At 45.4% G+C, this 15,555-nt stretch overlaps 1 protein-coding gene across 1 annotated transcript in view; it reads left to right on the top strand.

Annotated features, from left to right (window-relative positions):
- CTPS2 (CTP synthase 2) overlaps window positions 1–15,555 on the top strand; it is a 136,733-nt gene that overhangs the window by 83,360 nt on the left and 37,818 nt on the right.

Below are 15,555 nucleotides of genomic sequence, written 5' to 3' on the forward strand. Positions count from 1 at the left end.
TTTTTTGTATTTTTAGTAGAAACGGAGTTTCATCGTCTTAGCAAGGATGATCTTGATCTCCTGACCTCATGACATGTCTGCCTCGGCCTTCCAAAGTGCTGGGATTACAGGCGTGAGCCACCGCACCCAGCCCAATTCACTGATTTTTTTAGTGCATTCACAGAGTTGTGTAACCATCACCGCAATTTTAGGACATTTTCATCACCTCCTGTAGAAACCCTGTACCCATTAGCTGTCACCAACCCTACTCCCCGCCAGCCCCTGGCAACCACTAATCTACTTTCTGTCTATAGGTTTGCCCATAATGGACATTTCATGTAAACGGAACCATATGATTTGTGGTCTTTTGTGTCTGGCTTCTTTCTTTCTTTTTTCTTTTTTTGAGATAGTCTCACTCTTCGCCCAGCCTGGAGTGCAGTGGCGCGATCTCGGCTCACTGCAACCTCCACCTCCCAGGTTTAAGCGAGTCTCCTGCCTCAACCTCCCGAGTAGCTGGGATTACAGACACCCACTACCACGCCTGGCTAATTTTTGTATTTTTAGTAGGACGGGGTTTTATTGGTCACGCTGGTCTTGAAGTCCTGACTTCAGGTGATCTGCCCACCTTGGCCTCCCGAAGTGCTGGGATTACAGGCGTGAGCCACCATGCCTGGTCTGTCTTCTTTCTTTTATCATAATTTTTTTGCTGCATCCACATTGTAGCATGTATCAGTACTTCATTCCTTTTAATGCCAAATAATATTCCATTGTATGGATGGACCACATTTTGTTTATCCACTCATCAGCTGCTGGACATTTGGGTTGTTTCCAGGCAACAATTTCTTTAATTTTTTCTCCTTAATTTTTTAAAAAGTCCCTTTTCTAAAGGGAAAGAAAATTATGTTGCCTTAAATTTAAGTTGTGCTTCATAGTTTCCAAGAAGCATGTGATATATGAACTTGTGCCCTCACACTTGTGCAGCACTGTCTTCCACAGGTCTCCAAAAAAGGCTGTGCCAGAGATAAGAATGTGACCACTGTGCGAGGCTCTACTGGGTAGCATAAAAATATCAAAACATATAGCATGATAGTGGGTTTTTTTTTGTTTTCTGTTTTTTTTTGAGACAGAGTTTCACTCTTGTTGCCCAGGCTTGAGTGCAGTGGCGCGATCTTGGCTCACTGCAACCTCCACCTCCGGGTTCAAGCGATTCTCCTGCCTCAGCCTCCCAAGTAGCTGAGATTACAGGCATGCGCCACCACGCCTGGCTAATTTTGTGTATTTTTAGTAGAGACGGGGTTTCTCCATGTTGGTCAGGCTGGTTTCGAACCCCTAATCTCAAGTGATCCGCCTGCCTCAGCCTCCCAAAGTGCTGAGATTACAGGCATGAGCCACTGTGCCCGGCCGATAGTGTTTTATGGACCTTTTTTTTCTCTAGTCAACATATTTCTTTTGTAGAATTTTATGTATTTATTTATCTTTTTATAAGCTGGCACATTTCTTTTGGAGGAGTCCCCCATCCCCTATTGGCACGTTTCTTTTGTAGGCTTTTTTCCAAGTCAGCCCGTTTTTGCAAGAATGCTATGAACAAAATACATTTGCCTACATTGCCTGTGAAAACAATGAACAATTTTGATAGAAAGCATTTAAATGCTATTCATTTTTTCATTTAAATTTGACTTATAGGCCAGGAGTTACAATGATTGGATTAAATAGAAAAACAGGAAAGTAGGCCGGGCGCGGTGGCTCAAGCCTGTAATCCCAGCACTTTGGGAGGCCGAGGCGGGCGGATCACGAGGTCAGGAGATCGAGACCATCTTGGCTAACACGGTGAAACCCCGTCTCTACTAAAAATACAAAAAATTTGCCGGGCGTGGTGGCGGGCGCCTGTAGTCCCAGCTACTTGGAGGCTGAGGCGGGAGAATGGCATGAACCCGGGAGGCGGAGCTTGCAGTGAGCCGAGATCATGCCACTGCACTCCAGCCTGGGCGACACAGCCAGACTCCGTCTCAAAAAAAAAAAAAAGAAAAAAAAGAGAAACAGGAAAGTAAAGAGTTCTCTAGTAAAAAACAATGCCTTGAAATAGGATCACAGCCTAAAGATATTGATAGCCACAGTGGATGGATGACTAGAGTCAGCCTATTGTTTTTTTTTGTTTTTTTTTTTTTTTCTTTTTGAGACAGAGTTTCGCTCTTGTCGCCCAGGTTGGAGTGCAGTGACACCATCTTGGCTCACTGCAACCTCCACCTCCCAGGTTCGAGCGATTCTCCTGCCTCAGCCTCTCGAGTAGCTGAGAGTACAGGTGTGCGCTACTATGCCTGGCTAATTTTTTATGTTTTATTTGAGGTGGCGTTTCACCACGTTGGCCAGGCTAGTCTTGAATTCCTGACTTCGGGTGATCCTTCTGCCTCGGCCTCCCAAGGTGCTGGGATTATGGGCATGAGCTACCGCGCCCAGCCGAGCCTAATTTTTACATTCAAGAACAATTCCGGCCGGGCGCGGTGGCTCAAGCCTGTAATCCCAGCACTTTGGGAGGCCGAGACGGGCGGATCACGAGGTCAGGAGATCGAGACCATCCTGGCTAACATGGTGAAACCCCGTCTCTACTAAAAAAAATACAAAAAACTAGCCGGCGAGGTGGCAGGCGCCTGTAGTCCCAGCCACTCGGGAGGCTGAGGCAGGAGAATGGTGTAAACCCAGGAGGCGGAGCTTGCAGTGAGCTGAGGTCCGACCACTGCACTCCCGCCTGGGCGACAGAGCGAGACTCCGTCTCAAAAAAAAAAAAAAAAAAGAACAATTCCTCTTTTTTTCTTAATCACCAGTTAATTCCTTAAGGGTTATGAAAACTATGAATTCACTTTTTCTGAAGTGGAGATTATAGGTTTGAATTGATTTGGACAAAAGTACTGGTAATGATTTGCCCTGTTTATAAGCAGCGTGTTCCTAGAAATTCCCTTCCTGTGTTCTATGTGTTATCTTCATCTGCAAAGGCCTTTTCCTATAAAAGGGCTAATGATAGTGTGTGTAGAATTATCAAAGCTGATTCAAGGGCAATTAGAAATGAGACATTTTTGAGGAAGAGGGAGAGATTTGTTAAAGGATTCAAAATAATTATCCTGATTTGATCACTATACATTATATGTATTGAAACATGACTATGTGCCCCATAAATATGTACAATTATTATTTGTGAATTAAAAAAGAAAGAAGAGCCGGGCGCGGTGGCTCAAGCCTGTAATCCCAGCACTTTGGGAGGCCGAGACGGGCGGATCACGAGGTCAGGAGATCGAGACCATCCTGGCTAACACGGTGAAACCCCGTCTCTACTAAAAAATACAAAAAAACGGCCGGGCGCGGTGGCTCAAGCCTGTAATCCCAGCACTTTGGGAGGCCGAGACGGGCGGATCACGAGGTCAGGAGATCGAGACCATCCTGACTGACACAGTGAAACCCCGTCTCTACTAAAAAATACAAAAAAAACTAGCCGGGCGAGGTGGCAGGCGCCTGTAGTCCCAGCTACTCGGGAGGCTGAGGCAGGAGAATGGCGTGAACCCGGAGGCGGAGCTTGCAGTGAGCTGAGATCCGCCACTGCACTCCAGCCTGGGCGACAGAGTGAGACTCCGTCTCAAAAAAAAAAAAAACAAAAAACAAAAAAACTAGCCGGGCGAAGTGGCGGGCGCCTGTAGTCCCAGCTACTCCGGAGGCTGAGGCAGGAGAATAGCGTGAACCCGGGAGGCGGAGCTTGCAGTGAGCTGAGATCCGGCCACTGCACTCCAGCCTGGGCGACAGAGCAAGACTCCGTCTCAAAAAAAAAAAAAAAAGAAGAACATGTTTTTCAGACCATTTCAGCTCACGTGTTTGAATACTGCACAACCTGATGTGTGTGCATTTAGTAGGACTGCTAGCCCCAAACTTATTTATTTCTTTATTTTAGAGACAGGATTTTGCTCTGTTGTCCAGGCTGAAGTGCAGTGGTGTGATCGTAACTTGCTGCAGCCTCAACCTCCTAGACCCAAGCAGTCCTCCTGCCTCAGCCTCCTGAGTAGCTGGGACTACAGCCACATGCCACCACGCCTGGCTAATTTCTAATTATTATTATTATTTTTTGAGACGGAGTCTTGCTCTGTTGCCCAGGCTGGAGTGCAGTGGCATGATCTTGGCTCACTGCAACCTCCGCCTCCCGGGTTCAAGCAATTCTCCTATCTCAGCCTCCCAAGTAGCTGGCACTACAGGCGCCTGCCACCATGCCTGGCTAATTTTTGTATTTTTAGTAGAGATGGGTTCACCATATTGGTCAGGCTGGTCTCGAACTTCTGACCTCAGGTGATCCACTCGCCTCGGCCTCCTGAAGTGCTGAGATTACAGGCATGAGCCACTGTGCCCAGCCTCAAATTTTTGTAGAGATGGGTTCTCTTTGTTGCCCAGGCTAGTCTCAAATTCTTGGCCTCAAGAGATCCTCAATGGCCTTTGGTACACTTTTTCAATAAGGGACCAGATAGTAAATATTTTTGGCTTTGCAGCCATTGTGGTGTGAAAGCAGCTACAGATAAATATGTGAGTGAATGAGCATGGCTGTGTCCCAACAGAGTTTTATTTATGGGTGCCGGAAGTTGATTTCATATCATTTTCACATGACATGAAATGTTCTTCTTCATTTTGTCCAGCCATCAACCTAATTTAAAGCTCCCAAATTCTCTATGCCCTCCAAACCAGCACCCAAACAGTTAGGGAGCACTTGCCCTTAGAAGCAGGGGAATGCCAGGAGGTGGAAGGGTGCAGAGAAGGCCCACAGGCTCCAGGAGAGAGAGGAGGGAAGAGGTGGGCCTTGAGCATGGGGTTGTACTGTGGGCTCCCTATAGGGAGGTGTATCTGGTCCAGTTAAGAATGCAACACAACATAGGGCCGGGTGCGGTGGCTCACGCCTGTAATCCCAGCACTTTGGGAGGCCGAGGTTGGCGGATCACCTGAGGTCGGGAGTTTGAGACCAGCCTGACTTACATGGAAAAACCCAGTCTCTACTAAAAATACAAAATTAGCCAAGCGTGGTGGCGCATACCTGTAATCCCAGCTAGGCAAGAGAATTGCTGGAACCCGGGAGGCAGAGGTTGCAGTGAGCCGAGATTGTGCTATTGCACTCCAGCCTGGCCAACAAGAGTGAAACTCCAGCCGGGCGCGGTGGCTCAAGCCTGTAATCCCAGCACTTTGGGAGGCCGAGACGGGCGGATCACGAGGTCAGGAGTTCGAGACCATCCTGGCTAACACAGTGAAACCCCGTCTCTACTAAAAAAAAATACAAAAAAACTAGCCGGGCGAGGTGGCTGGCGCCTGTTGTCCCAGCTGCTTGGGAGGCTGAGGCAGGAGAATGGCGTAAACCCGGGAGGCGGAGCTTGCAGTGAGCTGAGATCTGGCCACTGCACTCCAGCTCGGGCGACAGAGCAAGACTCCGTCTCAAAAAAAAAAAAAAAAAAAAAAGAGTGAAACTCCATCTCAAAAAAGAAAAGGAAAAAAAAAAAAGAGAGAGAGAGAATGCAACACAACAAACTTGAAGGAGTTAGGAGCCCAGGGCAGTGCAGTTTATACAACTGGAGACCAGGACCTGGTGATTTCCAGAGTTCTGTGAAGCTGGCCCTCATCCTCAGAGCAGATGACATGAGGACAGTGAGGTTTGATGCAGGCAGGTGACAGCTGGCAGAGAAGGCCCGGGAGAGCTCCTCAGGTTGATGCCGTCAGGAGCATGACACAACGCTGGGATACAAGATGCCAGTGAAGCCTTCTGGACCGGGCAGGTGGAAACGGAACGCTTTAAGAAAAGGCTTCATTCCTTTCAGGGACCTTCTCTGCATTTCCTCGTATTAAAGAAGAACTTGACTAAAACAACCAGTTCTGCTTTAATGTAGGGGAAAATGGGTTTTGTTTGGAAAGAACAGGGGCACGAGGCCCGTTAAAAAAGATATTGAGACCCAGTGCTGGGAGTCCCGGTACAGTTTATGGCATTGCAAATGCAGAGTGGTTAAATCTAAAATGTGAAAGAGCTGAAAGAAATGGGGAGAAGTTTTCAGGGGCTAGAGAAATGGCTTTGGCTTTCTTGTCTCCTATCGAAGCACTGATATGGAAAAACAGCTTCTGGTTCCTGGTGTGATTAGATTAGGAAGTTAAAAAATAAAACCAAAACCAACACTGAACATTCGTGAAACATTAGAGCAGGGGAAAAAAAAAGAAAAACCATGTTAAAAAAAAATCCTTGACTGAGTTAATGAGGTTATTTCCATAACAATTTAAAAGAGGCCGCCAGGGATTTAGGAACCCTGAGAGTCCATGCCCTAGTAATTTGTCATTGTGCTGAGACACAAACTCCAGAGGAGCATGGCAGGGCTTCGTGAGAGCTGCATACCACTTGGCGAGCCTCCCCGCCTGCCCCCAGAGCCCAGGTCCACACTGCAGGGTGGCTGTCTTCTTACTGCTTCTTGCCTTTTACTGGGGAAACCATTCACTAAAGCGTGTTTGTTAATATGGAGGTTCATAGGTCTGGGACATAGCACCTTTCATCCTAACAACAGATGGCATTCCTGCCCCCTCTAGACAAGCGCTTGTCCTCATCACTTCACCGAAGGGAACTAGTGGAGTGGTTAAGAGCCCAGCCCCTGGAGCCACTGCTCACCAGAGGCCCGTTGGGCCTCAGCTCTCAGTCTCTGGCTGTGTGGAGCTACTTACCCGCACCACACCTCAGTTTCTGCATTTGAAAGACAGAGATAAGAGCGCCGGCCTCATGGGGTTCTTGTGAGGGTTAAATAAATGATGTGCAGGAGCCCTTAGAACAGTGCCTGGCACAGAAAAGGCGCTGTTTAGGTGTGGCTGATGTTTGAGAGCATTGGCCTGTGATCTTCTCAAAGCTCGGGGCAAACGTCGGTTAGTGACCTGGCATTAAGAATGAGGTCCCACTAGGGGAGTGGGAGGGAAGAAGAGACTTCCCCTTGCTCTTGCAAGGTTCTTTCTATTCTGTCTTTCTTGGCTGCTAGCTCCCCACCTGTCAGTGCATAAGATCTAAGAAAAGAGATGCCAAGAACGAGATAAGAATACTAAATGGGAAACAAATGAAATGAAAGTGATGAAAGGTGGGGTGTGGTGGCTCACACCTGTAATCCTAGCACTTTGGGAGGCCGAGGTGGGTGAATCACTTGAGGTCAGGAGTTTCAGACCAGCCTGGCCAACATGGAGAAACCCCATCTCTACTAAAAATACAAAAATTAGCCAGGCGTGGTGGTGCATGGCTGTAATCCCAGCTACTTGAGAGGCTGAGGCAGGAGAATCACTTGAACCCAGGAAGTGGAGGTTGCAGTGAGCCGAGATCATGCCACTGCATTCCGGCCTGGGTGACAGAGTGAGACTCCGTCTTAAAAAACAAAACAAAAACAACAACAACGAAAGTGATGAAAAAGAATGTAATGCTATAATATAGTGTTAAAAGCAAAGACACATTTTTCAACTCAGATGTTTTATACTAGAAAACTGAGATAAAAGCAGATCAGGAAGATAAAATTAGGGAAGGGGAAGAATTTAGATACGAAAAGAAATGAAATATTTTATAAAAATTGGAAAAATGACATTCTAAAATTCAAAAGTAAGAAATAAAGGAGAAAGGTAGGAGAAAGTAAAGGAGAAATATAGGAGAACGTAAAGGAGAAATAAAGGAGCCAGCTGTGGCTGGCTGCGACTCAGTGCTTTCTGAACACCAGTAGTTAGGACATTCCTCTCCTCACCCCTAGGATCCAGCTACCATTTTGCACAAAAGAAAGGAATCTTAGCAAAGTTAAGTCACTCATCCAGGTCACTTGTTAGAAAGTCATTGAGCTGACTCTGACCACCTCACTGTACCAAACGGCTGGACCTTAATCAAAGAGGGGGCGGAAGAACCCAAACAGCTCCCAGAGCTGAATGCTGCCCTCACTGAGAATCCTGAGAAAAGGTTCTGCAGGTTTCAGGAGTGTCTTGTGGGTGGAGAGCAGGGAGTGCAGAAAGCAAAGACCCTACCCCAGGCTTCTTCTGAAAGCCAGTCTGAAACCACAGGTTTAGCTTAAGGATAGACACAAGCACTGAGTCAGTATTGCACTGAGCATCTAGGCCAGTAGGGCCAGGGAGGGAATGCAGACAGGCAGGTGTGAGAAATGCCACAGCTTAAGCTCAACAATCAGCAACAGCTACACTGAGCCTCAGAGTTAGAAAGGCAGTAAGGAGTGATGGGGACTGTAGCAAATCAGCAAGCATGTGCCCCATCAAAGAAGCGACTTCCACAGCTGATAGTTGCATGAAGAACTGTGGATTCATTGCTGCCAGTCTTCTAAATTTTCAAGAGAATCTGGAAATCTGGAGTTTTATGTAAAATCTCCTGACTTTTAAATGTTGGCAACTTATTTACATTTTTAAAATATTGTGGTTTGCCAGCACTCTGCAAGCGAAATACAACAAATATCTGCACCCTGGGAAGCCTCTTAGGATCTTTGAATTAGATAAGCACTGAATTAGATAAGCATCAGCAAATTCTTGCACATACAAGAGAGCTCTGGTCCTTAAAATGCCTAATTAGCAGAAGCCGTGGATGCGGCTGGTCTTAAAAGTGAAGTAAGTTAAGACACTGGTGCAAAAAAGACATTTGTGTAAAAGCAAGGCAGTTCTACCAAGAAAAGAGGTAATGAAGCCCAGCAGGTAGTGGTTTTACTTTTGTTTTTTTTTTTTTCTTTTTCTTTTTTTTTTTTATTATACTTTAAGTTCTAGGGTCATGTGCATGACGTTTATATCATGTATAACTCCCCAATGCAATCCCTCCCTCCTCCCCCCTCCCCATGATAGGCCCCAGTGTGTGATGTTCCACTTCCCGAGTCCAAGTGATCTCATTGTTCAGTTCCCACCTATGAGTGAGAACATGCGGTGTTTGGTTTTCTCTTCTTGTGATAGTTTGCTAAGAATGATGGTTTCCAGCTGCATCCATGTCCCTACAAAGGACGCAAACTCATCCTTTTTTATGGCTGCATAGTATTCCATGGTGTATATGTGCCACATTTTCTTAATCCAGTCTGTCACAGATGGACATTTGGGTTGATTCCAAGTCTTTGCTTGGAATAGTGCCGCAATAACATACGTGTGCATGTGTCTTTGTAGTAGAGTAATTTATAATCCTTTGGGTATATACCCAGTAGTGGGATGGCTGGTCATATGGTACATCTAGTTCTAGATCCTTGAGGAATCGCCATACTGTTTTCCATAATGGTTGAACTAGTTTACAATCCCACCAACAGTGTAAAAGTGTTCCTATTTCTCCACATCCTCTCCAACACCTGTTGTTTCCTGACTTCTTAATGATTGCCATTCTAACTGGTGTGAGATGGTATCTCATTGTGGTTTTGATTTGCATTTCTCTGATGGCCAGTGATGATGAGCATTTTTTCATGTGTCTGTTGGCGGTATGGATGTCTTCTTTTGAGAAATGTCTGTTCATATCCTTTCCCCACTTTTTGATGGGGTGTTTGTTTTTTTTGTATATTTGTTTGAGTTCTTTTTTTTTTTTTTTTTTTTGAGACGGAGTCTTGCTCTGCCACCCAGGCTGGAGTGCAGTGGCCGGATCTCAGCTCACTGCAAGCTCCGCCTCCGGGTTTACGCCATTCTCCTGCCTCAGCCTCCCGAGTAGCTGGGACTACAGGCGCCCGCCTCGTCGCCCGGCTCTAGTTTTGTATTTTTTTTTTTTTTTTTTGAGACGGAGTCTAGCTCTATCGCCCAGGCTGGAGTGCAGTGGCCGGATCTCAGCTCACTGCAAGCTCCGCCTCCCGGTTACACCATTCTCCTGCCTCAGCCTCCCGAGTAGCTGGGACTACAGGCGCCCGCCATCTCGCCGGCTAGTTTTTGTATTTTTAGTAGAGACGGGGTTTCACCGTGTTAGCCAGGATGGTCTCGATCTCCTGACCTCGTGATCCGCCCGTCTCGGCCTCCCAAAGTGCTGGGATTACAGGCTTGAGCCACCGCGCCCGGCAGTTTTTGTATTTTTAAGTAGAGACAGAGTTTCACTGTATTAGCCGATGGTCTCGATCCTGACCTCGTGATCACCCGTCTCGGCCTCCCAAAGTGCTGGGATTACAGGCTTGAGCCACCGCGCCCGGCCTGTTTGAGTTCTTTGTAGATCTGGATATTAGCCCTTGTCAGATGAGTAGGTTGCAAAAATTTTCTCCCATTCTGTAGGTTGCCTGTTCACTCTGATGGTAGTTTCTTTAGCTGTGCAAAAGCTCTTTAGTTTAATTAGATCCCATGTGTCAATTTTTGCTTTTGCTGCCGCGTTGCTTTTGGTGTTTTAGACATGAAGTCCTTGCCCATGCCTATGTCCTGAATGGTACTACCTAGATTTTCTTCTAGGGTTTTTATGGTATTAGGTCTAACATTTAAGTCTCTAATCCATCTTGAATTAATTTTCGTATAGGGGTAAGGAAAGGATCCAGTTTCAGCTTTCTACTTCTGGCTAGCCAATTTTCCCAGCACCATTTATTAAATAGGGAATCCTTTCCCCATTTCTTGTTTCTCTCAGGTTTGTCAAGATCAGATGGCTGTAGATGTGTGGTATTATTTCTGAGGACTCTGTTCTGTTCCATTGGTCTATATCTCTGTTGTGGTACCAGTACCATGCTGTTTTGGTTACTGTAGCCTTGTAGTATAGTTTGAAGTCAGGTAGCGTGACGCCTCCAGCTTTGTCCTTTTGACTTAGGATTGTCTTGGCAATGCAGGCTCTTTTTTGGTTCCATATGAACTTTAAAGCCGTTTTTTCCAATTCTGTGAAGAAAGTCATTGGTAGCTTGATGGGGATGGCATTGAATCTATAAATCACCTGGGCAGTATGGCCATTTTCACGATATTGATTCTTCCTATCCATGAGCATGGTATGTTCTTCCATTTGTTTGTGTCCTCTTTGATTTCACTGAGCAGTGGTTTGTAGTTCTCTTGAAGAGGTCCTTTACATCCCTTGTAAGCTGGATTCCTAGGTATTTTTTCTCTTTGAAGCAATTGTGAATGGAAGTTCATTCCTGATTTGGCTCTCTGCTTGTCTGTTATGGTGTATAAGAATGCTTGTGATTTTGCACATTAATTTTGTATCCTGAGACTTTGCTGAAGTTGCTTATCAGCTTAAGGAGATTTTGGGCTGAGACAATGGGGTTTTCTAAATATACAATCATGTCATCTGCAAACAGGACAATTTGACTTCTTCTTTTCCTAACTGGATACCCTTGATTTCTTTCTCTTGCCTGATTGCCCTAGCCAGAACTTCCAACACTGTGTTGAATAGGAGTGGTGAGAGAGGGCATCCCTGTCTTGTGCCAGTTTTCAAAGGGAATTTTTCCAGTTTTTGCCCATTCAGTATGATATTAGCTGTGGGTCTGTCATAAATAGCTCTTATTATTTTGAGGTACATTCCTCAATACCGAATTTATTGAGCGTTTTAGCATAAAGGGCTGTTGAATTTTGTCAAAAGCCTTTCTGCATCTATTGAGATAATCATGTGGTTCTTGTCCTTGGTTCTGTTATATGCTGGATTACGTTTATTGATTTGAGAATGTTGAACCAGCCTTGCATCCCAGGGATGAAGCCCACTTGATCATGGTGGATAAGCTTTTTGATGTGCTGCTGAATCCGGTTTGCCAGTATTTTATTGAGGATTTTTGCATCGATGTTCATCAGGGATATGGTCTAAAATCTCTTTTTTTGTTGTGTCTCTGCCAGGCTTTGGTATCAGGATGATGTTGGCCTCATAAAAAGAGTTAGGGAGGATTCCCTCTTTTTCTATTGATTGAAATAGTTTCAGAAGGAATGGTACCAGCTCCTCCTTGTACCTCTGGTAGAATTCAGCTGTGAATCCATCTGGTCCTGGACTTTTTTGGTGGGTAGGCTATTAATTGTTGCCTCAATTTCAGAGCCTGCTATTGGTCTATTCAGGGATTCAACTTCTTCCTGGTTTAGTCTTGGGAGAGTGTAAGTGTCCAGGAAATTATCCATTTCTTCTAGATTTTCTAGTTGATTTGCGTAGAGGCATTTATAGTATTCTGATGGTTTTGTGTATTTCTGTGGGGTCGGTGGTGATATCCCCTTTATCATTTTTTATTGCGTCTATTTGATTCCTCTCTCTTTTCTTCTTTATTAGTCTTGCTAGCGGTCTGTCAATTTTGTTGATCTTTTCAAAAAACCAACTCCTGGATTCATTGATTTTTTGAGAGGTTTTTTGTGTCTCTATCTCCTTCAGTTCTGCTCTGATCTTAGTTATTTCTTGCCTTCTGCTAGCTTTTGAATGTGTTTGCTCTTGCCTCTCTAGTTCTTTTAATTGTGATGTTAGAGTGTCAATTTTAGATCTCTCCTGCTTTCTCTTGTGGGCATTTAGTGCTATAAATTCCCTCTACACACTGCTTTAAATGTGTCCCAGAGATTCTGGTATGTTGTATCTTTGTTCTCATTGGTTTCAAAGAACATCTTTATTCTGCTTTCATTTTTTATGTACCCAGTAGTCATTCAGGAGCAGGTTGTTCAGTTTCCATGTAGTTGAGCGGTTTTGATTGAGTTTCTTAGTCCTGAGTTCTAGTTTGATTGCACTGTGGTCTGAGAGACAGTTTGTTATAATTCTGTTCTTGTACATTTGCTGAGGAGTGCTTTACTTCCAATTATGTGGTCAATTTTGGAATAAGTGCGATGTGGTGCTGAGAAGAATGTATATTCTGTTGATTTGGGGTGGAGAGTTCTATAGATGTCTATTAGGTCTGCTTGGTGCAGAGATGAGTTCAATTCCTGGATATCCTTGTTAACTTTCTGTCTCGTTGATCTGTCTAATGTGACAGTGGAGTGTTGAAGTCTCCCATTATTATTGTATGGGAGTCTAAGTCTCTTTGTAGGTCTCTAAGGACTTGCTTTATGAATCTGGGTGCTCCTGTATTGGGTGCATGGATATTTAGGAGAGTTAGCTCTTCCTGTTGAATTGATCCCTTTACCATTATGTAATGGCCTTCTTTGTCTCTTTTGATCTTTGATGGTTGAAGTCTGTTTTATCAGAGACTAGGATTGCAACCCCTGCTTTTTTTTGTTCTCCATTTGCTTGGTAGATCTTCCTCCATCCCTTTATTTTGAGCTATGTATGTCTCTGCATGTGAGATGGGTCTCCTGAATACAGCAGACTGATGGGTCTTGACTCTTGATCCAGTTTGCCAGTCTGTGTCTTTTAATTGGAGCATTTAGTCCATTGACATTTAAGGTTAATATTGTTATGTGTGAACTGATCCTGTCATTATGATATTAACTGGTTATTTTGCTCGTTAGTTGATGCAGTTCTTCCTAGCCTCGATGGTCTTTACATTTTGGCATGTTTTTGCAATGGCTGGTACTGGTTGCTCCTTTCCATGTTTAGTGCTTCCTTCAGGGTCTTGTAAGGCCGGCCTGGTGGTGACAAAATCTCTAAGCATTTGCTTATCTGTAAAGGATTTTATTTCTCCTTCACTGATGAAGCTTAGTTTGGCTGGATATGAAATTCTGGGTTTAAAATTCTTTTCTTTAAGAACGTTGAATATTGGCCCCCACTCTCTTCTGGTTGTAGAGTTTTTGCGAGAGATCTGCTGTTAGTCTGATGGGCTTCCCTTGTGGGTAACCCGACCTTTCTCTCTGGCTGCCCTTAAGATTTTTCCTTCATTTCAACTTTGGTGAATCTGGCAATTATGTGTCTTGGAGTTGCTCTTCTGGAGGAGTATCTTTGTGGCGTTCTCTGTATTTCCTGAATTTGAATGTTGGCCTGCCCTACTAGGTTGGGAAGTTCTCCTGGATGATATCTGAAGAGTGTTTTCCAACTTGGTTCCATTTTCCCCCTCACTTTCAGGCACCCCAATCAGACGTAGATTTGGTTTTTTTTACATAATCCCATACTTCTTGCAGGCTTTGTTCATTTCTTTTTCTTCTTTTTCTTTTGGTTTTCTCTTCTCGCTTCATTTCATTCATTTGATCCTCAATCGCTGATACTCTTTCTTCAGTTGATCGAGTCGGTTACTGAAGCTTGTGCATTTGTCACGTATTTCTCGTGTCATGGTTTTCATCTCTGTCATTTCGTTTATGATCTTCTCTGCATTAATTAGTCTAGCTGTCAATTCTTCACTTTTTTTCAAGATTTTTAGTTTCTTTGCGCTGGGTACGTAATTCCTTCTTTAGCTCTGAGAGGTTTGATGGACTGAAGCCTCTTCTCTCATCTCGTCAAAGTCATTCTCTGACCAGCTTTGATCCGTTGCTGGCGATGGGCTGCGCTCCTTGCAGGGGAGATGCGCTCTATTTTTTGAATTTCCAGCTTTTCTGCCCTGCTTCTTCCCCATCTTTGTGGTTTTATCTGTCTCTGGCTTTGATGATGGTCACGTACTGATGGGGTTTTGGTATAGGTGTCCTCCTGTTTGATAGTTTTCCGTCTGACAGTCAGAAGGACTGTCTGTTGGTCTGTTGGAGATTGCTTGAGGTCCACTCCAGACCCTGTTTGCCTGGGTATCAGCAGCAGAGGTTGCCGAAGATAGAATATTGCTGAACAGCGAGTGTACCTGTCTGATTCTTTCTTTGGAAGTTTCCTCTCAGGGGTGACTCCACCCTGTGAGGTGTGGGGTGTCAGACTGCCCCTAGTGGGGGATGTCTCCCATCTAGGCTACTCAGGGGTCAGGGACCACCTGAGCAGGCAGTCTGTCCGTTCTCAGATCTCAACCTCCGCGTTAGGAGATCCACGGCTCTCCCCAAAGCTGTCAGACAGAGTCGTTCGCGTCTGCACCGGCCCCGGCTCTTTCCCCTGTTGGACTGCAGCTGTGCGCTGTCCGCAGAGTAGAGTCTACAGAGACAGGCAGGCTTCCTTGAGCTGCTGTGAGCTCACCCAGTTCGAGCTTCCCAGGGGCTTTGTTTACCTACTTAGCCTCAGCAATGGCGGGCGCCCCTCCCCCAGCCTTGCTGCTGCCTTGGGGATAGATCGCCGCAGACGGCTGTGTTAGCAGTGAGGGAGGCTCCGTGGGCGTGGGACCCTCCCGGCCAGGTGTGGGGATATTCTCCAAAAGCAAGGCAGTTCATACCAAGAAAAGAGGTAATGAAGCCCAGCAGGTAGTGGTTTTACTTTTGTACCAACGTATTAGATGCTATGGGTGATTGCTTTAGCCCCCTGGAAATAGGAGATATGGCACCAGGGGAAAGATAAGGTTCAGAAGGTATAGAATGGGAGTGGACAGCTATGTGGGTGATAACTTCCAGGGGAGCGAATGTGGGAGAAGAAAAGAGAGTACAGTCTTGGGCAGGGGTCCCCAGTTGAAGATAACGAACAGGTAGATGGGGCAAAAAGTCTTTGTCCTCATTTCTATTTTCTGGGATAAATTTTGAGAAGTCCAATTGTAGGATCATAGGATAGGTACATTTTCAAGCTGGGGTACATTTTGAATGTGGCCAGTACCGTGTGAAAACTGGAGGGGGCTGGGGGAGTGGAGAAAGCATTGGGCCAGGTGTGAGGAAGCCTAGGCTCAAGAACAGGCTCTGCTGCCCAGCAGGGCAGGGCTTTGGGCAAGTCCC

Source organism: Trachypithecus francoisi, unplaced genomic scaffold, assembly GCF_009764315.1.
Source record: "Trachypithecus francoisi isolate TF-2019V2 unplaced genomic scaffold, Tfra_2.0 Lachesis_group6, whole genome shotgun sequence".
NCBI classification, from domain to species: Eukaryota; Metazoa; Chordata; class Mammalia; order Primates; family Cercopithecidae; genus Trachypithecus; species Trachypithecus francoisi.